Source organism: Amblyomma maculatum, chromosome 2, assembly GCF_055883805.1.
Source record: "Amblyomma maculatum isolate TAMU_Amacu chromosome 2, ASM5588380v1, whole genome shotgun sequence".
Classification (NCBI taxonomy): Eukaryota; Metazoa; Arthropoda; class Arachnida; order Ixodida; family Ixodidae; genus Amblyomma; species Amblyomma maculatum.
The window spans coordinates 225,461,562-225,485,628 of NC_139345.1; the positions used below are offsets into that span (position 1 = coordinate 225,461,562).

The 24,067-nt window shown below is 47.0% G+C and overlaps 1 protein-coding gene across 2 annotated transcripts in view; it reads right to left on the minus strand.

Annotated features, from left to right (window-relative positions):
* Nucleotides 1-24,067, minus strand: part of Bap60 (Brahma-associated protein 60) — a 149,910-nt gene that overhangs the window by 7,614 nt on the left and 118,229 nt on the right. The gene's annotated exons all lie outside the window — the stretch shown is intronic.

A 24,067-nucleotide genomic window follows, 5' to 3' on the forward strand; every position in this document is an offset into this window, starting at 1 on the left:
AGCATCACAGCAGAACTCCCACAAATTATTGAACGATGCACATTTTGGCAGGTTGACTTCTTTTTTTCTAGCAGCCTCAATGTAGTTTTTCATGTCACACCACAACAGCAACGCTCTCTCAATTACAGGAACATTCTCCACCCACCGGTGGGCGACAAACTTAAGAGGAAAGGTATCTTGGCCTGTAACTGCCGAAAAGTCCTGTCTCCATGCTGGAGCACCTTCAAAAATTGCACTCAGACTAGACAACAAGCAGTCAAGTCCCCATTTAGTCGCTGAAACTCCAGCCCTATAAGCATTGTGCACTGTGTGTAGCCCACAAGTGCCTAAGTCCACACACAGAACTTGGTGGTTTTGTTGCAAGTGCTTTTGAAGACCTTTGAAGAACTTCAGATTGACATTGGGCCCATCCATCAATATCTGAAGAATCTTGGCAAGAGGCAAAGGCTCCAGGGCGCTTAGCAACTTTTCCCGGCTGTGGAATGCCCCATAAAAACGGAGGTGTAATATCTGGTCGTCACTTGGTGAGCAGAGTCCCAACACCTCACGTGCATATCCATTTGCTTACTTTGCAGAAAGTCATTTGTCGACTCGTCAAACAGTACGACATAGAATTCACACTGTTCTATTTCGCGCTGCAATGCTGAAAGAAAGAAAGGCCTGAGACCATGACACGTCATATAGGCACATTTCTTCTCACCACAAGAAAACGCCTTTGCCACTTCACTGTCCGGAAACATGCGCTGAAATAGCTCCCCTGCTTGGGATGACGACCGGTACGAAAAGTGGGATATCACAAATTTCAGAGTCCAAAGAATTTCAGTGTCAGTGACAAGCTCGTGCGCTTTGCAAGCATCGTTCAGGCTTGGCGACTGCGAGGAACACGCGCTAGTAGACTGCTCTACCGCGACCGGTACCTTTTCAACGCGCTCCCTTGCGCTACCTTCATTGCGCCAATATGCTTGCCACTTTTCATGTGACTTTTTAAAGCGGATTCACCCATCGCAGTCACATCCACAGTTTTACCGCAAAGCTTGCACTTAGCCCGATGCGGACTCGTATCAGGCTCAATCCACTGCTTGTATTCGTCATGGTGGAGCCACATAGCCTGAAACTTGCTCTTTCCGGGCATTGTGTCACATATGAAAATATCACGTGCGCTGACAGGCAGAAGCCACGCTCATTCCAAAAATGCAAGCACTAGGGCAACGCCAGCGTAGACACGACGGCTCGGTAAACCTATCTAAAAACGTTGGGCTCGGTGAGTGATGGCGATGCGATAGTGATGGGACGACGCAGCCGCGCGCCCACTGCAGTGTTGCCAGCCGCCTGACGAGAATGCGCTAAATAGGCTAAAAATCGATACGTTTCCTTCCCCGCAGTTCATTCAATGGTATTCAAGGTTTTCAAGCACCTGTGCGCACCCTGTGTTAGGAATGAATCCAGGTGAACATATCTTTCCAATTGCAGGGGGGGGGGGGGGGGGGGCACATTCAGTAAATCTCACAATCATAACCTATTTTCTGCTTCGTGCACTGTTAAACGTGCACGAATGTGCAGACTTCATGCCAGCTAGAGATTGAAATATTTGAGCAAATAAAGAAGTCTTCAGCATGGCATTCCGCAAGTACACATAGCGAATGACACTCCGCAGCTAGGCAAGGTAAGCTAGGCAAGCTACGCATTGGCGACCAGTATTACATTTGGCATGATAACCTGAATACCCAATAAGCTAATGGCAGAAATGAACAGCTCACCTCACCTAAGCTAGCCATTAAAATCTCCTCAGCTCAACTTGCTCTCATTCAATGCAAGAAGCATCGTAAGCAATACTGAGGAACTGGAAGATATTCTGCTCTTGCGTGACCCGCACACTTGTGTTATCTCAGAAACATGGTTACATGACGCGATTCGAGACGAGATAGTACCTCTTGGTTATGATATGTTCAGACGAGATAGGGGTTCTCGCAGCGGTGGCACAGCGGTAGTTACAAAGTCTGGTGTTGATGTTGTTTTATCTGATCAAATCATTGACCATAAAAGTTTGTTTTTAAAAGTGACTCTTTGGGAATTTTCATTATTTTTGTGCTCTGTTTATTGTACCCCGGATTCTGATAATTCATACATGTATAAGCTGTATGATTTTCTTTTGAAGCTGCGAGAAAAAAATGTAATCATTACAGGCGACTTTAATCTTCCCACTATGAACTAGAATCAACTTAATTATGGAAACTCTGCTTCTTGTAACATAGGTTTAGACATGATGCTGACTATGAGCCTCCAACAAGTTGTGAACGAATGTACCAGAGTAGGCAACATACTCAGTTCAGTTCAGTCGTGTCCGACTCTTCGTGACCCTATGGACCATATCACATACTAGACCTTTTATTTATTAGTGACATATTTACAGAGGGAACGGTGCAGGTTGAACCACATATTTCCGACCAAAAAAATGATATCCTTCAGTTGTAACACGTCTTCCGGTGGAGCCGATAAATTTTTTAGTAATAAAAGAGTTAGAGACTTCAACCAAGCAGATAATGTTGCAGTAATTGGTTACCTTGATATGCACCTCTGTATAACCAGTGATGATGTTGACCTTTGTCGGCAGACATTTTGTGAGGTCATTAAATTCTGCACTGAAGCCTTTGTCCCTCTAAAGCAGCTCAGAAAGCAGCGAATAAATCCATGGATTACCAGAGATGTTAATTACGCTACAAGTAAAATCAAGAGACTTAGGAAAAGGCATAAAACAATGACACCACAATTCATAGAACTAAAAAGAGATTTACTAGCTAAAGTGAAACTTGCTAGAGATGAATACTTTAATCACAGTCTTGCAGATTTTATTTCAAGTGACCCGCAGAAATTTTGGTTGCAATTCAGTGAAACTAAACAAAAAATAGAAAAGATAAAAGTTAATGATGTAATTATATCCAATGCTCATAGCATTGCGGAGCAGTTCCACATTTACTTTCAGAGTGTTTTTTCACGTCCTGAAGAATTAGAACCTAGCAGCAGGAACAGAGCCTCGATCGACGATCGTATAATTACCCAGGAGGGTGTTTTAGGAATGCTCTTAAATATTGACATTAAAAAATCCGCCGGGCCTGACGGTATTCCAAATGTATTTTTGAGGCGTTACGCCGAGTACACAGCTGAATTTCTTACAAACTTTTTTCGATATCATTATTAACCGGAAGAATACACACGGATTGAAGGAAAGCATGAGTTGTGCCAATTCAGAAAAATGGAGACCATTTACTAGTATCAAACTACAGCCGAACCCGGATATATCTAACTCGAAGGGGATCACGAAATAGTTCAATAGATCTGTAATATGATATACAGATATTGCCTAGAGATGCCGCTTGCGATCGTGAAAAATGATACCGTATTTGTCGCGTAATTAACCCACTCGCATAATGAATCCACTTTTCACTTTTGCCCCCGAGAATTCGAAAAAAAAGAAAACGTTCGGTGATGCGTCCCTTTGTTTTGACCGTCACATCCGCAGCTCATTTAATGGCAGCGCGCTAAGGTGATATGAAGGAACGTCACGGCATGTTTATCTTTTAACTATACTTTTGATAGATCATGCGGTGGCAGGGAGCGTGATGGCTTGATTGCACAAGCCTGGTTCGATTTATCATGCTGCCTTGGGGCCGGCTTAGTCCATTGCCACAAAATCATTGGAAAGCGTGATAGCTGCAATGCCATTTGAAGCGAACAATGCTAAAAGTCAGTGTCATGATCGCAGCTGACCGCGTGCTTTCGTTAATTCATAGATGTAAGACTCTAGCAAAAAAAAAAAAAAAAAGAAAGAAAAAAAAAAAAAAGAACCTGCTGCTTCTTAACGTCCGCAGCCGCCATAGCATACGCTACGGCAAGGATGAAACTCCTGCAAAAAAAAAAATACAAAAATGGTGTTTCTTAGCGTCCGTAGCCGCCGTAGCTTACGCACGTTTAGCACGACGACAATTCTTTCTCTATGCGTCAGCCACAAAAGCGTCTGCCACGAGCTAAGCTGGCTTATCCGGGAATGCGTAGTGCGTGCTGCTGCGAGCAAAGATTGGGAAAGAGAGAGGAAGGGGAGATGAAGCTCGGCAGAAGAATGGCCACACCCTTGCGCTTCACTCTATTATGTTTTTCCCCTCTCCCTAACACCAACCATGGCTGCATTGGTTTCCTCTCGTTCCTTCAATAACACGGAAAGTTGAGCTAGTTGGTACATACTTTCAAGGAATAACAGCCAAAGACGAAGGACAAGGAAGAAGACAACACCGGCACTTCACGCACGTGGCTTGCAAACGTCATGTGCTGGCACGCGGCAGCGATCACCGCAGATGTGTGCGAATTTGGGGAAAGGGTGCAGCGCTGCCCTAGACCAGCAGTCGCCGAATTGTGCCTTCCCATTCTTTCCCCGCGTGGCTTGAAAACGTCACGCGGCAAACGGCCGAGGGTGATGCGATCGTTTTTGGGGAAGGCGCACCGTCCAATGCGTGGTGCGGAGTTCGATATATTGAACGACCGGTGAAATTGAGTTCGATATATGGCGCAGCTTTCCAATACTATTAAGAGATTTTCAAGGGGATATTCCGCGAGTTCGATAAAACCAAAATTGGAATTATCCGGGTTCGACTGTATCGTCCAGTATCAATGACGAGTACTTGTTCAAAACTTTTCGAGCATGTTGTTGCAAGATTTATTCATCACTTCCTCAGTGACCAAAACGAATTATCTGAGCATCAGCACGGTTTCAGGAGAGGGCTTTCTACTGTAACACTAACTCGTGACTACAGTACATGAATTTTCGCAGATATTAGACAAGTCCGGACAAATCGATGTTCTGTTTTTAGACTATCGCAAGGCTGTGAAGTTAGTACATAAATTAGAGAGTATAGGTCTCCCTTTTGGTATTATTCAATGGATATGTGATTAGCTTAGAAACAGAGAACAATATGTTGTGGTTAGAGATCATTCTTCTAGTGTTCGCCATGTTACTTCTGGTGTTCCGCAGGGAAGTGTGCTAGGGCCACTTTTATTTTTAATTTATATCAATGATTTAGTAGATGTTATTCCAGAAGATATGCCCATAAAACTGCTCGCGGACGACTGTGTGATTTTTCAAGAAATATCTTCTCCAAAAGATCATGATTCGTTGCAGAAATCTATCGAAGCAGTGACTCGGTGCATTAAATGGGAGATGGAACTGAACAGTGAAAAAACTGTACTGCTCCGCATTACCAGAAAAATATATTCTGGTACATTCCCTTACATGCTTTGTGGTAAATCTGTTTTAGAGGTTGATAAGTACAAATCTCAAGGCGTTACTCTTAATAACAATCTTACATGATCAGCGCACGTTTCCGATATCTGTTCAATGGCTATCAGGAAGCTGTGGTACATTAGAAGAAAGCTTAAAGGCGCTCCAGTAAATACTAGGATGATAAGATCCAGACTGGATAAACATCAGTCAATTAGAGCAAGTACAAAGAAAGGCGATCAGATACTTTTTCTGTATATAAATGGGATGATTCACCAACTCAGTTAATGCAAATGTTAGAAATAAGAAGGAAAATCAGTCTTGTGCTGCTTCACAAAAGCCTCTCAGGTAAAATTAATATCCAGTTGCCTGACTGTGTGAAAGCACTTAACACTAGAAAAACTAGACACACTCATCAGCCCCAATGTTTGCCAAAACAAACACTCATGAGTTTTTTCTCACAAACGGTTGCAGACTGGAATTCCAACCCCGTTGGTACACAGTCGAACCCGGATATATCAAACTCGAAGAAGATCGTGAAATAGTTCAATATATTGATAATTTGATATACAGAAATCGGCTAGTGATGGCACTTACGATGCGAAAAAACTATACCGTGTTTGTCGCGTAATCAACCCACTCCCATAATGAACCCACCCTCCATTTTGCACCCAAAAATTTGAAAAAAAAAAAAAAGCGTTAAGGCCAGCTCGCTCACATGCAAGCGATTGAGCAATCTCAGCGACGAGCGGCAGCGACAGAGCGAAAATTTCCAACTTGTTGGAACTGCGTCCCTCTCGCCGTTCGAGCCACCGCGGCAGCTCAAAACAAAGTTTCTGTGTCACCGCAGCAGAAATCGCAAGCGTTTTTGCTTGCATGTCAATGGCGCGCGCCACTCCGTTTCGGTCGTCTCATCCTCAGCTCATTTCTTGGCAGCGTGCCAAGCTGCTATGCAGCGATAACGTCCCGGCGGGTTTATCTTTTCATAGCTTCTGCGGTGGAGGGGAGCGAACTTGGCAGAGTGCCCGTGATGGCTTGACTGCACAAGCCTGGTTAGATTGATCACGCCGCGCTTGGGGCGGGCGTAGTCCACTGCCACAAAATCATTGGAAAGCGTGATAGCTAAATGCTGTTTGAAGCGAAAAATGCTAAAAGCCAGTGTCATGATCGCAGCTGACCGCAACCTTTCGTTGATTCATACATGCAAAGAAAAACGACTCCCGCAAAACAAAAACTGCCGCTTCTTAATGTCCGCAGCCGCCATATCTTAGGCTACGCAGCGCGTACAGCACAACGATAAGAATAAACGGCTCTCGCAAAAAAAAAAAAAAGAAGAGAGAGAGAGAGAGATCTGCCACTTTGCAGGCGCCATAGCCACATCAGCCGCCGCGCGTAGAGGGTTCGCAGCACACGCTGGAGAAAGCGTCTGACGTTCTGTCTGAAAACGGGCTGAGCTGGCTTGGCGCATGCGTAGCGCATGCTACTGCGAACGAAGGCCGGGAAAGAAGAAGGAGAGAGATAGCTCGGCAAAAGAATGGGCACACCCTTACGCTTCGCTCTATCGTGTTTTTCCCCTTTCATTCCCACCGGTTCTCTCTGGTTCATTCATGCACGTGGCTTGCAAACGTCACGTGCTGGTGCGCGGGAAACGATAACCGCAGATGCGCGCACCTTTGGGGAAAGGGCGCGGTACTGCCCTAGACCAGCCGTCGCCGAACAGTCCTCTCATTCCTTCCGCGCGACTTCAAAACGTCACGCAGCAAACGGCCGAGGGTGATGCGATGGTCTTTGGGGAAGGCACACTTTCCAGTGCGTGGTGCGGAGTTCGATATATCGAACGACCAGTGAAATTGAGTTCGATATATAATGCGGCGTTCCTATACTTTTACATGGGATTTTCAAGGGCATATATTCCATGAGTTCGATATAACCAAAATTCGATATATCCGAGTTCGACTGTATTTGAGTCGGATGCTTTTATGAAAATGCTGGGAAGCCATTTTAAACAATTGTAGAGTGAATGGGATGCCCGTTTTTATTGTTCTGTTGTACAGTGTTCTAGTGTGTTCACTTGTTATATCTGTATTTTTATGCAATGCTCCTCCTGCTTAGCCCAAAGTGCTAGCCTGCAGTATGTCTAAATGTATAAATTGCGGGAACTGTGCCAAATCTCGAACGAGCAGCGTGCATACAGTAGCTCTTGTTTAGTTTTTAGACATCAAATTGTTTTTTCATACAGAGGGCCTTCTATGCTGGGCCTATTTACCAAGATCTAAGAAGGCTCTTTTACCTTATGATTCTTGCCACTCAAAGTTCGTGAAAAAGGGGAATCACAACATCCTGTTTAAGATCCTCGCTTGTCAAGTCATGTCCACACATGGTGAAATGTAGTTTTACCAGTCAAGTAGATCGGCTTTACTCTGCGGGTTTTCCTCCTGCTCTTCTGAAAGCTGTTGCAGAATCTTTGCTCAAAACCCTACGGTTGAAACGAAACCAACAAGAACTCGCTGAAAGCGAGAGGAGGAAGTTGGAGGTCCTTCCTTATGTGCACAAAACTTCGCACGGTTTGAAGAAGGTGGGAGTGAAATTTGTCGTGTTTTTTTCCGCCCCATGTAAACTGTCTCGTTTATGCCGACTAACAAACAATAACCAGCAAGTAGGGTGCGCAGTCAACCACGGACCTAAATTTGTAACCTGTAAAGGAGTTATCTACGAGATTCCATTCAGCTGTGGTTCTGTATCTGTAGGGCAGACAGGGCGCTACATTAATAAACGCCTTCAGGGGCACAATAACTCTTTAGCCAACACGGTGGGCGAGGCACTGCCAGTCTTGTAAGATCAATGACAAAAAGAAAAAAGTACTTTGTATGCCGCTTTTCAAGCAAACGATGATAATAGGCAGCGCGAAGGACACGAAGGCACGCAAGATTTTTGAAGCCTGGCAAATTGCTAGATACGGTGCGGGAAAATGTGTTAGCGAGGCATCAATTCACCTACATCAGAAAGAACTTGACTTTTTGGATTGATAAGATAGGGTACTTCTGTTTTTGGAATTAAGTTTGGTTGCGCATGAGTTATGGTCTTGAAGAAAGGACGTTTCGTTCAATAAATCAGTTGTTAGTCTACGCTCGTCCTGTCTGCATCTTTTTTGTGTCCTGTCTCCTGCGTAGTTTTATGTCTTCGGAATGAGTGAAGAGGCTCAGAAATGTAGTTGCTGATGATAATGAGCATAGACGAATAATTTCTAACAAAAAGCTATTTATTAATCATATTGTTACGTTAGGCGATGCATGCGCTGATATGCGCATAAGAAGGAAAAGGAAGAATCTGAGTAGTTTTGGGCGAAGACGACGACGTTCGAGCAGAGTCGGCTGGTGCCTGCAGGAAAGGCGTGTTCTGTGAAAGCCTTGTCTCCCGTCTCCGCTCTCTGAACCCTCAAGCTGAACTACCCCCGTAACATTTTGGTGGAGATGCTTTCAATCCCCTTGCCGCAGCTGCTCGTATTTCCGCGCCAGAAACTTGGACTTACGCAGTGGACGCCATCTCCCCGAGCTCACCCCACAGACTGCCACAGTAAGCATGGCATCCCAGGACGCATCACCAGCTACGCGAACTCCACCTGCCCCCATGGTCTTAACAAAAATCCGCCATCCGCCTATTTTTAACGGCGAAGACAAGACGGATGTTGAAGATTGGCTCGATGAATACGAAAGGTGCAGCAAGAACAACCGGTGGGATGCTAGCATAATGCTTGCCAACATCATCTTCTACCTAGCGGGAACGGCGAAGACCTGGTTTACCAACCACGAACAGGAGATGCCTACATGCGACATCTGCAAACAAAAACTTTAGGACTTGCTTGGCAAGCCGATTGGGCGAGCTCTAGCAGCCAAAAAAGACCTGACTACTCGTGCTCAATCGTCAACCGAATCATACCTCGCCTATATACAAGACGTCCTCGCCCTGTGTCGAAAGGTAAACACCTCTATGACCGAAGATGATAAAGTGGGCAATATACTTAAGGGTATTGCTGATGATGCATTCAACATACTTCTCTGCAAAGACTGCTCTACGGTGGACTCAGTCCTACAAGTCTGTCGCCATTTCGAACAGGCGAAGCAGCGCCGCATCGTCCATCGATATGAGCGCCTTCCCAACACGGCGACAACATCCTCATGTGACGATCTGCCTACTTTGCAGCAGCCTTCAAGTCAGAACAACCTCACTACTATCGTCCGCAGGGAAATCGAGGCCTTGACTCCTGTTACACTTACATCACCTCCTCCAGAGCCAATAATAGCTATGATACAGGCTGTCGTCTGCCAAGAATTTGCGAATGTGGGCCTTGTCTCCAATCCTACCACGCCACCCCCTGCACCACAGCCAATACCAGTGGTTGATGCTGCTACCACAAGACCGCCCTACACACCGCGCTACCCTACCCGCAATCCTGCGGAGTGGCGCACATCTGACGATAGGCCTATCTGCTTTGTCTGCTGTCGTCTGGCCATAGGTCCCGCTATTGCCGCAGCCGTCCGGCTCCCCCCTCTTGCCCCTATTACAGCCCTGTTCGCCATGACTACTATGCACCACGGCGAGTTTCTGTCACTCAAGCACAGCCTCGTACCGAGAACATTGAGCAAGCCCGTCGTCCCAGCCGTTCGCCATCGCCTCAAGCCCACCGTTCCCGATCACCTACTTCTCGCCGCAGCTTGTCCCCAACGTACCGAGGCCCTTACTCGGGAAACTAGGCAACGCAGCGCCCGGACATGATGCTGCGTTACCGACCCAGACAGCCAAGTGTGTTTCGGCCATCGCACCACGCCGCAACCTGATCAATGTCCTCGTAGATAGTCCCTGTGCCCGCTCTCATTGACACTGGAGCCCATATTTCAGTCCTCAGTTCTTTGTTCCGCCAGCGCCTCAAAAAAGTTCTTACGCCCTCTAACACCTCTATAGTTCGTGTTGCTGATGGCAACAGTGCTACCATCTTCGGAATGTGCACTGCGCGCGTTAGCATCGCCGGCCACCACGTCCCTGTGCTCTTTGCCGTCTTTACTACTTGTCCTCAAGACGTCATTTTAGGCCTAGACTTTTTAACAGCCCATTCCGCCCTCATTGACTATTCCTCCGGACTACTACGCCTAGCCCTGCCCCATAGTGTTCACGACCCTAGTGCTGACCATTCGCAGCCTCGTCTCCGCTGCAGTACATTTACTCGCCTATCTCCCGAGGCGGCAGTATACGTGCCCATGTCACCCTCTCCTTCCCTGCCTGACGGCGACTACGTTGTCAACCCCATCACCGACGTCATTCTACAGCGCAACATCGTCCTACCTCATAACATTGTACACATCGCGAATAACCTCACCTACATTCCCGTACTCAACTTCAGCATGTCTTCGCAAGTTCTCCCGGACGGCATTTTCATTGCTGAGCTGTCACCTTTGTCAAGCTTTACTATATCTGAAGTGCTGTCCAACCGTCACGCCGAGGTACCTGCCCAACCTGTCCCGTCACATAGTCCAGAGGACCGCATCTCAGCCGTGGTTGCCTCTGACCTGCGCCCCGAATATGCCAGTGCTCTTGCCGGTCTTTTGCGGTCATACAGCGACATTTTCAATTTCGGTCACGGATCCCTGGGCCACACGTCCGTCGTCACACATCACATCGATACTGGAGATGCCCGCCCTATTCACCAACGGCCTTACAGAGTTGCTCTTTCCGAACGCCGGATCATTCAGGAAGAAGTGGAGAAAATGTTGGCCAACAACATTATTGAGCCGTCAAGCAGCCCCTGGGCGTCTCCGGTGGTACTCGTCAGAGAGACAACAGCTGGAGGTTTTGCCTAGATTATAGACACCTAAACAAGATAAAGAAAGACGTGTACCCTCTTCCAAGGATCGATGACGCCCTCGACTGCCTGCATGGTGCCAAATACTTCTCCTCCATCGATCTCCGTTCTGGATATTGGCAGATCTCTGATGACGAAAGAGATCGTGAAAAGACGGCTTTTGTCACCCCAGATGGCCTCTACCAATTCAAGGTGATGCCTTTCGGCTTATGTAATGCTTCTGCGACCTTCGAGCGCATGATGGACTCCTTACTACGCGGGTTCAAATGAACCGCATGTCTGTGCTACCTCGATGACGTCATCGTATTTTCATCAATCTTGAGGGCCACCTCCATCATGTTTCGGCTATTCTTGGCATCTTCCGAAGAGCTGGCCTTCAGTTGAACTCCAAGAAGTGTAGCTTTGGTGGCCGGGAATTCAAGGTCCTAGTATATTTGGTTAACACCCATGGCATCCAGCCGGACCCCGACAAAATTCGCGCTGTAAGTGGTTTTTCTACACCGAAATCTCGCAGCGACGTGCGTAGCTTCCTCGGACTTTGCTCGTATTTCCGGCGATTTGTACCAAACTTCGCGGAGATCGCCCGTCCACTTACACAGCTTCTGAAAAAAGAGGTCTCCTTTTCCTGGAGCCACGAACAATCGGCCGCCTTCGCCGCTCTTATTGGCCACCTCACCGGCCCGCCAGTGTTGGCTCACTTCAATCCGTCAGCGCCCACAGAAGTATGCACCGATGCAAGTGGTCATGGAATTGGTGCTGTTCTCGCACATCAGCTCGGTTCCTCTCGCGTCATCGCCTATGCCAGCCGACTCCTCCATAGCACGAGCTGATGCTGCCCGCGTTGTTGCTAGCAACCGACTCGCAGCCTCCCAGCAGCACTGTCATCGCAACACCCAGTATTCTTCCGGGTCTCTCGTGCTGCTTTGGACCCCAGCTCGCCGCGTCGGCCTCTCGGAAAAACTTTTGTCCCGTTATACAGGACCCTACCGTATTTCACGACAAGTGACACCAGTGACATACGAAATTACGCCCTTGCATCCCGCACGCCATACCTTTACACCACGCACCGAGACGGTCCATGTTGCACGCCTAAAGCCGTACTACATGGACCCTGGTTTGGACACTAGTACGCACCGGGACGATGCTTTTCAGCTGGCGGGGTAGTGTTACGTTAGGCGATGCATGCGCTGATATGCGCATAAGAAGCAAAAAGAAGAATCTGAGTAGTTTTGGGCGAAGACGACGTTCGAGCGGAGTTGGCCGATGCCTGCAGGAAAGGCCTGTTCTGTGAAAGCCTTGTCTCCCGTCTCCGCTCTCTGAACCCTCAAGCTGAACTACCCCCGTAACAATATTCTGCAGTTTACAGTAGTGAAAGGCTGTCATTAGTGTTATTGGCAGGTAAAAACATCTCAAGTTTACTAAAAATTAAATGCGCACCGATACCAGTTACGAAATTTCGTATAGGCCCTATGTATCAAAAAACGGTGGTTTTGATTGGCCAAAATTCGGGTGTATATAGGATGCCTCGCATCGAGGCACCCTAGGTCACAGCCAGTCTCGAGGGAGAGCACACTTCTCTTAGCGTGCTCTTAGCGAAAATTCTTACATATAACAGCCGTACAGTTAAACAGGGAGACGCGATCTTAGAACGGTGGAAAATGATCAAAAGTCGATTTTGAGAAAAACTCATTTTCGGAACGTTTATCCTTTCCAGCCTGATCGAATTATTAACGCTGAATTTGGTAAGGAAATGCGATAAAATAGGCTTTCAAAACATCACGGCAGCCACAAAATGCCCACGCGCACTGCGGCGTTGCAGCAGGCTGATCGCCACCATCTTGGTTTAAAGCTGCTTTCCTCGTGTGCAATTTGCGTTATCTCAAATGGCATTGCTCAAGTGGACTGGCTGCACACGCCGGTTTTCCGAACGCCGTGTATGGTCTCTGATTAGCTCTAATATTGGCTGGCGTGTGTTTTCCGTTCGCCGCCACTTCATGCGCATCTCCGTTTGCACTCGTGTTTCTCGATGCACTGCTTTGTGCAAAGTTTTTCCTTGCGATGCCGGAAAACAGTAGATTGTAACCGTGCACGCAATGAGCCTTTGAAAGCCGTAAGAAACAGGCGAGGAAAAAAAAACCACAAGACGTCGGCTACAAGCGTGCCACCGGGACATTTATTTATTTATTTAACTCTTTCGCTACCGCGGAAAAATGGCTGATTTTTGGTGTATATAAAGAAAAATTTTTTTTAGAAGAAGTACTCAACGCATCGCACATTGCAATATATGCAATTGTAGCTTATAGTTGTACTTTTGAATGAAACAGACTGGAAAGTTGTGCGTGGCAGGAATCTAGAAATTTTATTCAATGAACAAGCTAGTAATGTGAAAAGTAAACACAAACAAAACACAAATTAGCGGCCGAATGAAGCCAGAACTTGATTATTGAAAAACTGAAATAGACAAACTGTTGCACATAGCTTCAGTCATCACATTTGCAAGTTTCAACTCAGCAGAAAAATCACTGCGCTTTCCGCGGTTGCTCAAGTCAGTGGTCATGTCTGTTGTGCCACAGTGAAAAGCAGTCACGTGAGGATGTGAAGCAGAGGTACACTTGACATGTGCTGCACATAACATTTGTTCTGATTTCCGCTTTCGTATTCTGGTAACAGAGTTTACAATTTCTTTTTTCCATTTTTTTCGGTTGGTGGCGGATTCGTTCTACGGGAGGATTGGGGGCGTGGCTCTCTTCTACCTCGTCGTACTCAAAAATCTGCTGAATGAGCTGCTCTCTAAAAGCAAGCTGGTCGAATTTGGCATTTTGGGCAAGTTCTGGGATATCCGGATGCTCCTTTCGATGAGCTTGATACAGAATAAAACTGTTCACGCAGGCAATATCCACCTCAGCGGAGCGCGCTGAGGTGGACGCCATGTTCGCCGAATGACGCTGCTATGCCCGATCAAAGTTTTATTTTTCACGGCGCCCCCTCACGTTGTAAACTAAAAACAAAAGCTGCAACGATGCATTGGGTTCCATAAAACCAACCTAGATGGCGCAGTGTGTCCAGAATGAATTTTTGGCGGCATTTTCAAAACATTGGTCATATGCGCCCGATCGCCTATGGCGCGGTAGCGAAAGAGTTAAGGAACAGTGCAAAGGATGGAACACAGAGACACAAGAAAGCATGAACACAAGGCGCTGACTATCACCCGGGACAGCTGAGTTAAGCCAGTGCCAGACTTGTTAGATGGGCAGGGAACATCAACCACACTGCCCGATGATGACACCACGGTTTAAATTACAGTGCGAATTGCATTCTGGATCACACTGCACTTTGAGTTGACGCCGCCGCGTACTACTATACGGCGGAGCCGGTGCACTGAGTGGTTGGGGCAAAGTCCGTTCTGTCAGAAAAGTCCACGACCCAACGCGAGTTTCACCTCGGCGTTAGCGTAGAATGCGATGCCGGTACCGAGTTCGTGATTGTGGAGATGAAAGTGCCAAGCAATTCCATCGTGCACACGAAGTGGGGAACCTGCGGCGAGATCGCGAAGACTTGAGCGGTCAACCGCTGGAGTGTCACAACAGACCTCAGCTGTAGCTCAGATCACCGATCGCTTTCGCGCTGGCTGCTGCCGGCGCGATTATTCCTGCTTTTTGTCGCGTACCACTCCCATGCAGCGCTTCCACATTTTTTACTGAGTACCCAACCCACCTGCGTATTGGTTCTACTACTGTGGCAGCTCAGCCATGCGCTGGCGTCAAGGTAATATATCGCGCGTCAACTTGCGGCGCAGCCGCAGTGGGGGCTGCGCGCTCAGCACAAAAAAAGAATCTGCACGAATAACATACTTGCTGTGCACCAGCTTAAAATGAAAATGCACTGCAGAATATATCGTGCCATTTTCCCTGACTTGGCGAAATGTTTGATGGTTCCCTGAAATTTGGCTGATTTTTCCCGATGCATGAAATTTCCCTGACAATTCCCAGTTTTCCCGATTGCTAGACACCCTGGGTTTCAGCCTGTAGCCAAATGCAAATTTCTGAGTATTGGAACGGCAGATATGATAGTAATTTTGGTTCCATTTGGTTCACTTTTTTTGGCAAGGCAGTGATGTAGAGAAGTGATGTAGAAGTGATGTAGAATTTTCATTTTACACGTGAGGCCATCCCGTTCCAAATCAATGTTTATTTGGAGCGGAATGGCCTCACCTGCAAAATAAAAATTGCAATGGGCTTGCCTCAGGACACACTACATATTCAGCAACGCTCACGTGATCCACTGCTTCTATGGTGAACATTTTTCATGAGAGTAGTAGCGAGGAGTCTGAAGACGACTTCATCATCATCATCAGCCTGACTATACCCATTGCAGGGCGAAGGCCTCTCCCATATTTCTCCTCTTACCTCGGTTCTGTGTTAGCTGCATCCACTTGACCTCCGCAAACTTCTTAACCTCATCTTCCCATCTAACTTTCTGCCACCCCCTGCTACGCTTTCCTTCCCTTGGAATCCAGTTTGTTACCCTAAGCGACCATCGGTTATCCTGTCTTCGCACTACATGTCCTGCCCATGCCCATTTCTTCTTCTTAATTTCCACTAGAATGTCGGTAACTTGGGTTATTTCTCTGACCCACTCTGCACGCTTCCTATCTCTTAATGTTACCCCTGCCATTTTTCGTTCCATAGCCCTCCGGGTTGTCCTCAACTTAAGTAGAACTGATTAGCCTCCACGTTTCAGCCCCATAGGTGAGTACAGGTAAGATGCAACTGTTGTATACTTTCCTCTTGAGCGATACCGGTAAGCTGCTAGTCATAATCTGCGAGTGCTTGACAAATGCGCTCCATCCCAATCTTATTCTTCTTGTCATTTCCTTTTCATGGTCCGGATCTGCAGTTACTACCTGTCCTAAGTAGACATAATCGCCTACTACTTCCAGTACTTCGCTATCTAATGTAAACTGCTGTTCCTTCCCGAGGCTCTTGAACATTACCTTAGTCTTCTGCATATTGATTTTCAAGCCTACCTTTCTACTTTTCCTGTCTAGGTCATCAATCATTATCTGCAGTTCATCCCCCGAGTTGCTTAGCAAGGCAATATCATCAGCAAATCGCAGATTACTGAGGTATTTGAGGTATTCTCCATCTACCCTTATCCCTAACTGCTCCCATTCCAAGTCTCTGAATACTTCCTCTAAGCAAGCTGTGAATAGTACTGGGGACATTGTGTCTCCTTGCCTAACACCTTTCTTTATGAAAATTTTGTTACTTTCTTTATGCAGAATTATGGTTGCTGTGCAGCCACTATATATATCTTCCAGCACTTTCACGTACGGCTCGTCTACCCCCTGATTTCGCAATGCCTGCATCACCGCTGATGTTTCAACTTAGTTAAATGCTTTTTCGTAATCAATGACTGCTATGTATAAGGGCTGGTTATATCCCGAGCATTTTTCTATCACCTGATTGATGGTATGGCTGTTGGATGAAGACGACTTTGTGAGCTCTTAAGATTCAGCTTCAGCTCAGTACCCAGCCAGGACAGCAGCTTGAGCATGTTGGTTATTCATTCTTGATGGAACAGCGCAAAACATCGGGACAAGAGACAAGTACCCGCCTGGAATTTCGACTTGAGCTCGCTCTTGAGCCCTTAAACGTGCTCACTCGGCGTGCTGCTGTTTGTACAGTCGAACCCGGATATATCAAACCCAGATATATCGAATTTTGGTTATATCGAACTCACTGAATATCCCCTTGAAAATCCCATGTAAAAGTATTGGCCTCGAGATCGAGCAGAGCCGCCACCTAGTGGCATTTCAGCGAACCCTACCCAGTGTGGATGCATGTTCGTGTCGCGTGCCAGCCCGCGGTGATTTATGTGTGTGCGTGCGGTGTGCATAAGAGTGCTTTTTGCTTGTTCCGCGGTTCCTGTGCACTTTTCCTTACCTATCTGCCACTTGCAAAAGAAATATGAACAAGTGGATGCAGCTCGCACAGGACCGGGTTAACTAGAGGAATATGGGAGAGGCCTTTGCCCTGCAGTTGGTATAGTCAGGCTGAGGATGATGATGATGATTACCCCACGCTTCATTTAAAAAAAAAAGCTTGTTTATATCGAGTTGTCGAGCTGGAAAGGACATCATCAGTCGCGGTCTTCGGCGCTTGAGATTCCTTGTAGCCACTGTAAAGTGGTGTTAGGTGCTGTGTCAAAGCAAAATGGGTTGCTGTCACAGATACAACTTTAAGCATATGCTCAAAAGTCTTATATTACCATTCTTGTTTGGAATACTGCAACTACTGAAAAATGCGACCGCACACTGCTGCATAGCAAAATCCAGTTTGAACAAGCCACTGTGTGCCTTCTGTGTCCAGGACAGAGTTGTCTGAAAACGTTTTCTTTTTGTTTTTTTTTTCTTTTTTTCTTGCTGTTAAACCTCTGTCGCAGTTTCTCAGTGATAGGGTGCTCGACTGCTGATTTCGAGAACGGGGGGCTTGATCCCGGTCGTTTTAAAAGGCGCTCCTTGGCTGTCGGATTTGATTGCACGGTAAACAATCCCACGTGGTCAACGACACAGAGGCCCGCCCCTACATCATCCGTCATATAGCCGATGTCGCATGGCATGTTAAACCCATATATGCATTTCATTTCTTCTTTTTTGAAGGATTCTGCGTATCCGTAACAGGGGTAAAGAGCACATTTTACTTTAGAAAAATGCTTGAACGTTTGAGAAATAAATCTTCGCAGCACTTGTTACACTAAATATTACATAATACACATATATCAATGTACCGGTGCGGAGAAAAGTAAACGAAGCACGCTATTTCTTTCTAACATTTTTCATGCGTTGCATAATCGAAACTAGCAGCCGGGATATGTGCGAACCTATAGAAGACACCAGTGTGCTTTCACTTGGACAAATATTGTTTTATTATCGCCAGTACAGAAAAATGATTTTAATTTGAATGGAAAATCATGCTCCATTTACTTATGTCCGCACCTGTACACTGGTAGCCCAGAATCATTGGAACCCCTTTCTCCGCAGTTAAAAAAACTTTGTTTGAAAGCAGCCAGGTACTGTTTTCGAGACTTTGACATCTTGCTCCCATTAAAAGTTACACGGGTTCAATGCCGCTGAACCGAGTGTGGAGTGTAAGCTTTGGCTGCGGGCGACCGAGCATTGCATCGAAGTTCCCTTGAACGCATCGAAGTTCACCGGCGTTTTAGGTGTTTACTGCATATAAATATGGGGGTCTCTTAAGCTCCGCCTTCAAAGCCTGCTTCACATGCAGCAAAAACCTGTTTTCAGCTGTCAAGATGGCTCAAGCGACGCAGTTTGTGGGATTCGGGCTTGCTGCGGCTGCCCTTTGCACGGCCGCCGCCTGCTTCCCTATTGTTCCCTTTCTCCCGTCTTAAGCGGCGGAGAGATGTCCGGCCACAGCTCCGCCCTTGCGTCCCGATGGCTTATCTCATTGGCGCCTTTTGGCGGGAACACAGCACGGCTTCAATGACCGCGCTCGCACCACCGTCCGAGCGGGGCCCAGAGAGAGACCCCTCCGAGGCATCGCAAGGTGTGTACGCTACTTGTTCGTCTGGCGGCCTTTGTACGCGCAGAGCAGTGTGTACTCGAGTTCACCCGCTCTGGGTCGTACCCGAGAGCGCAGCTCGAGCCTGTCGATCGTGATCTAAAGATCCACGACAGGCGTACCTACAGAATCCTTTGGCTACTGCGAGAGAGATCACAGCACGCCCTTGCGTGCTTGCGGCGTGCATTCCCTGTCACTACGTACGCGCAGGGAAGCCTTGCTCCTGGCGCGCTCCCGGGACGCAATAACTGAGTGTTTGTGTACAGCTGGAGGACGGCGTTGAATAAACGTCTCCTGTATGAACTAGGAGGTTTGTGTCTGCAGCGAAGCGCTCTCCTCCCTGCGGTGGTTGAGTGCGCGCTGCGGTGTTTCAGAGTGCGTGCGTGATGATCGGGGCTTCGGCTCTTGATTTGTTATAATTACGGGTTGGAGTTTTCGGTTTTTATTTTCTGAGAATTCGGCTGACTATTTGGAAACACAACTTCCGTCCTTTTTCGGTGAGTATTATTTTTTGCTGAAGAAATATTGGTTATTATTGGTGAGATAAGAGGTATCCGTGTGCATGAGATAGAATTCATTTTGTCTTTTTTTCTTCCATGATGTTTTATGCACTTTTATTTAATGTACAGTTGATCGTATATACAGTCGACGACCGATTTTTCGGACTCTCAACGGACCACGAAAATGTCCGAAAAATCGGGCAGTCCGGAAAAACAAATGTACACCAAAAAAGCTCAATTTATTGCCTATTATTCACCTTGAGGCCGGAAAAAGTCATGAATGCTTTTCTGCACCACGCTCCGCTTCCGTGCTAACAGGTCCACCTGAATTTCACTTGCATCAGCTCAGCTTGCGTTGGCTGCGCTGCTGCAGGTGAGTCATCATCGTCCTCGCTCTCAGACTCCACAAGCACTTGGCGAATAATTCCTGTATCTATGAGCCCAGAGCTCAATTCCAACTGGTAGTCCACGTCTGTGAACTTTGAAAACGAGACGGCAGATGGAATTTCAACACCAGCAGTGCGAAGGTCGTGAATGAACTGCTCACTGCTCAACAATGCTCTCCTCGTCCAAGGCAGCCGACACGTCATTCAGCACAAATCCCGCGTCGCGGAAGCAATTGCGCAGCGTTGTGGGTGCTACAGACTTCCACGCATCGGCGAGGGTACTAAGTGCTCCAAGCAAATCAACAGAGTAGGTTTTCCCATTGTCGAGGCACACCACAACCACCAAACACTGAACACCGACTCCGTTGAGTACCTTCTCGCTGTCGCGTTGCACGGAAAAAAAAAAAAAAAAAAAAAGTCTTATAAAATCCGGAAACAAAACTGAAGCCGATTCAATAAAATGCGAGCCACAGTAGCGACAGAACGTAGTTCTCGCATCAACATGACCACGGCTAGGCCTACACGGCAAGCAGACAGAGGAACAGGCAGTAGAAGTGATCACGCTAAAAGAAGAAAGAAAAAAAAAAAGCACTCCGGCAGCGAAACGGAAGCTGCTAGGCAAATATTATAGCCTCGATCCATCGTGTTTAGCTAAGAAGCGGCACGCAAGGCCGGCACCGGTTTCGAGGCTATCGAGGGAAAAAGTTGGCGGCACCACCGCTCAAAATGTGTGGCAGTTGGCCCGGCTGAAGCTTGGAATGTCCGAAAAATCGAATAGCCCTCCTTAGAGTGTCCGAAATTTTGAGCAGCGTAATACATTGACTTTATAAGGTATGTCCTGGGGCCGGGAAAAAGTCCGAATAATCAAGCATGTCCGAAAAATTGGGTGTCCGAAAAATCGGTCGTCGACTGTACAGCTAAGCTTCTGGAGAAAATGCTGTTGCATGACGAAAATTAGCTTGTAACAAACGCATATGTAAAACATAAATTCACACGTTAGACAAAGGAGTACCGTATTTACTCGACTAACGCACACCTTTTTTCCAATATATTGTGTCCAAAAATTGGGTACGCGCTAGAATCGAGTATGACCCTAAATCTCCGATATCATATTGCCATCGGCATTTCAAAATGGCCGCCTGGTACACACTTCGAGCCTACTAGCTGGCCTAGCTGCAGTAGTGTCCTTCGTGTGATGTGGTACATGTGCTTTGGTTAGTCTACCCGTTTTCTGCAATTGGCCGATCAGTATGGACGTGCCGACAGCGAAGATGTGTCGAGTTCATCATGATGCCGCATTTAAGGGGGGAGGCTACCCTTGAAAACCAACTTTTTTATTTCTTGAGGTATTTGAATGAAATTTTCAGGGTATGCTCATAGTACACACATTTGAAGAACTACCAAGTTTCATGGAGCTGGGCTCATCGGTTCTTAAGTTAGAGGAGTATATCAAGATAGTTTACATAGGTCCCTAGGGGCGGGCCTGGAGAATTTGCAAAATGTGCTAGCAGTGTGAAATTTGTTATGGTCATTCCTGGATAGTTTCCCCAGGACAAGACAATTCCCTTTTTCCAAATTTCCTCTCTGAAAAATTTTAGTACAGCCCCAAATTTAGTGTTCAAATTTACACCTGACTTAACTATAATTTAATTCATCATCATCATCATCAGCCTGATTATACCCACTGCAGGGCGAAGGCCTCTCCCATATTTCTCCACTTAACCCTGTTCTGTGCTAGCTGCATCCACTTGACCCCTGCGAACTTCTTAATCTCATCAGCCCACCTAACTTTCTGCCGCCCCCTGCTACGCTTTCCTTCCCTTGGAATCCAGTTAGTTACCCTCAGCGACCATCGGTTATCCTCTCTTCGCACTACATGTCCTGCCCATGTCCATTTCTTCTTCTTAATTTCCACTAGAATGTCGTTAACTTGAGTTATTTCTCTGACCCACTCTGCACGCTTTCTATCTCTTAATGTTACTCCTACCATTTTTCGTTCCATAGCCCTCTGGGTTGTCCTCAACTTAAGTAGAACTCTCTTGGTTAGCCTCCACGTTTCAGCCCCATAGGTGAGTACAGGCAAGATGCAACTGTTGTATACTTTCCTCTTGAGCGATACCGGTAAGCTGCTAGTCATAATCTGCGAGTGCTTGCCAAATGCGCTCCATCCCAATCTTATTCTTCTTGTTATTTCCTTTATAATTTAATTGACTGCCCCTAATTACAGATGAAATATTTTGAAAAAAAAAAAAAAAAAAACAAAACAAATTGTTTGCCCTCAGAATATTACTTAGGTATATAACAAAAAAAACCTCATGAAAATCCGATAAGCGGTTCTTGAGCTATGACTTTCCCTAGCAGCCACACCGTGCAAAAAATTGATTCTGAGAAAACGGCTCTCAAAGGTTGAGAGAACAATAACTTTTTTGTTTCTTAAGTTATCATGATGAAATTTTCAAGACAGGCTCATGACATTAACAAATGAAAACACGCCAAGTTTCATAGAATTGTGCACGCTAGTTCTCAAGTTACAGAAGCATATCAAACTGGTTCGAATAGGTCCTTTATATCAAGCCTGGAGAAATTGTGAAAGGCACTGGCATTGTGCAATTTGTCATGCTGATTCCTAGATAGGTTCCTCAGGGCAAGACAAAGCCCTTTTTCTAAATTTTCTTGCTGAAAAATAGCATAGAATTGGATTTTTTGTTATCAATTAGACCTATGTTGATTAACCAAATTATGACAAATTCCAGACATAATATTTTGAATACATGGGCTTGCCTTGCCCTCAAAAATTTATTCAGGTACAGTCGAGCCCACTTATAACGGCCCCACTTAAGACGAACACTCACAATTATCACGAACAAGTCCGGTGCGACCGTCAAAATATACATTAGGGCTATGGCGCTCCGTCGATCTCGGCTACAGCGAACGCCTTGGTGCCGCGGACCACTTTCCACATGCTGAGATCCGTCGATCCTGTGCTCTACAAGCCGCGACAATCGGCATTCCCGATTCCCCGCGGCATTTCGCCCTAGCATGATGGGCGGCGCAGACGCAGCAAGCGGTTTCCCAGTTTATCTATCGCGGCATCTCGCCGGAGGAACGAGGAGCGGCCCAAACGCGACAAGCGACTTCCCGGGTTATCTTTCGAGCGCCGAAACGAAAAAAAGAAAAAAAAAAAAAGCTAGCCAAGTCTGCACTGAATGCGTGTCCCACCTCGAGGCATCGTGAGCGACCACGCAACGTTTAACACGTTGCACGAAACCGTTCAGAGGGCACGACGAGAGATCGTAAATCCGGCGATCGCAAAAATGGCGAAAGGCAAACAGAACGTACGAAGTACAAAGACAGCCAACAACGACAGCAAGCAAAGAGCCGTAGCAGACGACGCGGGGAGGCGGAGACTGACGCGTCAACGGCCGCAGCAGCCAATAGTAGTCGCCCGATCCCCCGCGTTCTCGCGGAGCGCGCGCTTTGCCCAATCGCAGCCTTGAATTTGAGCGCGGGAAACTTGAAAGCTGCCACGAGGCTCTCAATCGGTAGCAAGCCACGCCTCGACCGCGCCGCCGTCGCCCCCGCCGAGGGTGGCAGAAGAAAGCACAAGAATTCACAAACAAAACAAGACCAAGATGGCGGCGCTCAGTTCGGCGGGAGAGGAATGGCGCGTGCGCGAAGTTTGGGAATTTTCGGCGCTTGCTCGCTGCTCCACGGCTGCCGCCGCTTGTCAAATGATTAATTTCGAGTATTTCTACGGCGAGTTGGGCATTGATAATTACAGAAATGATAGTTTATAAGACATACTACCGGAATATATAATCTTCCAAAAATTGACTGTTTCGCGATTTTTCGGTTTTCAAAGGTCGCGTCCCCCCTTAAAGGGAAAGGCATCGTGTGTGCAGAGACTAACGGAAATTGGGCCGCATCTCACGCATTCGGAGTTCCGGAAACACGCGTGCAGGACTGGCGCAAGCAGAAGGAAAAGATTTTCGGCAGCAAGGCTACATGAAAGGGTTTCAGAGGACCGAAGCAGGGCTGATTCGTCGAAACAGAGGAGCGGCTCGCAGAATATGCTCAAGAGCAGCGAGCGGCCTGTGACGACTGACCTGCTCAAAGTCCGGCCGATGCAGCTATCCCTACAAACAGGGCTAACGCGGAGCGACTTCAAAGCGAACAGGTGCTGGCTGTCAAATTTTATGAAGAGAAAAGGCTTTTCTCTTCAAAGGTGGACGGGGATATGCCAGAAGTTGCCTGAAGAATACGAAGAAAAGCTGCACAGTTTTCAGTGGTTCGTTTTGAGTTTGCGCCGCAAGAACGGCTACCACCTCGGCCAGATTGGAAATTCCGATCAGACACCGCTCTACTTTGACATGCCTGCCACCACAACCGTTGAAAAGAAGGGGGCGAAAAAACACGCGTCACCGCAATGCTTTGTTGCACCGCAGATGGACACAAGCTGCCCCCATATCTTATATTCA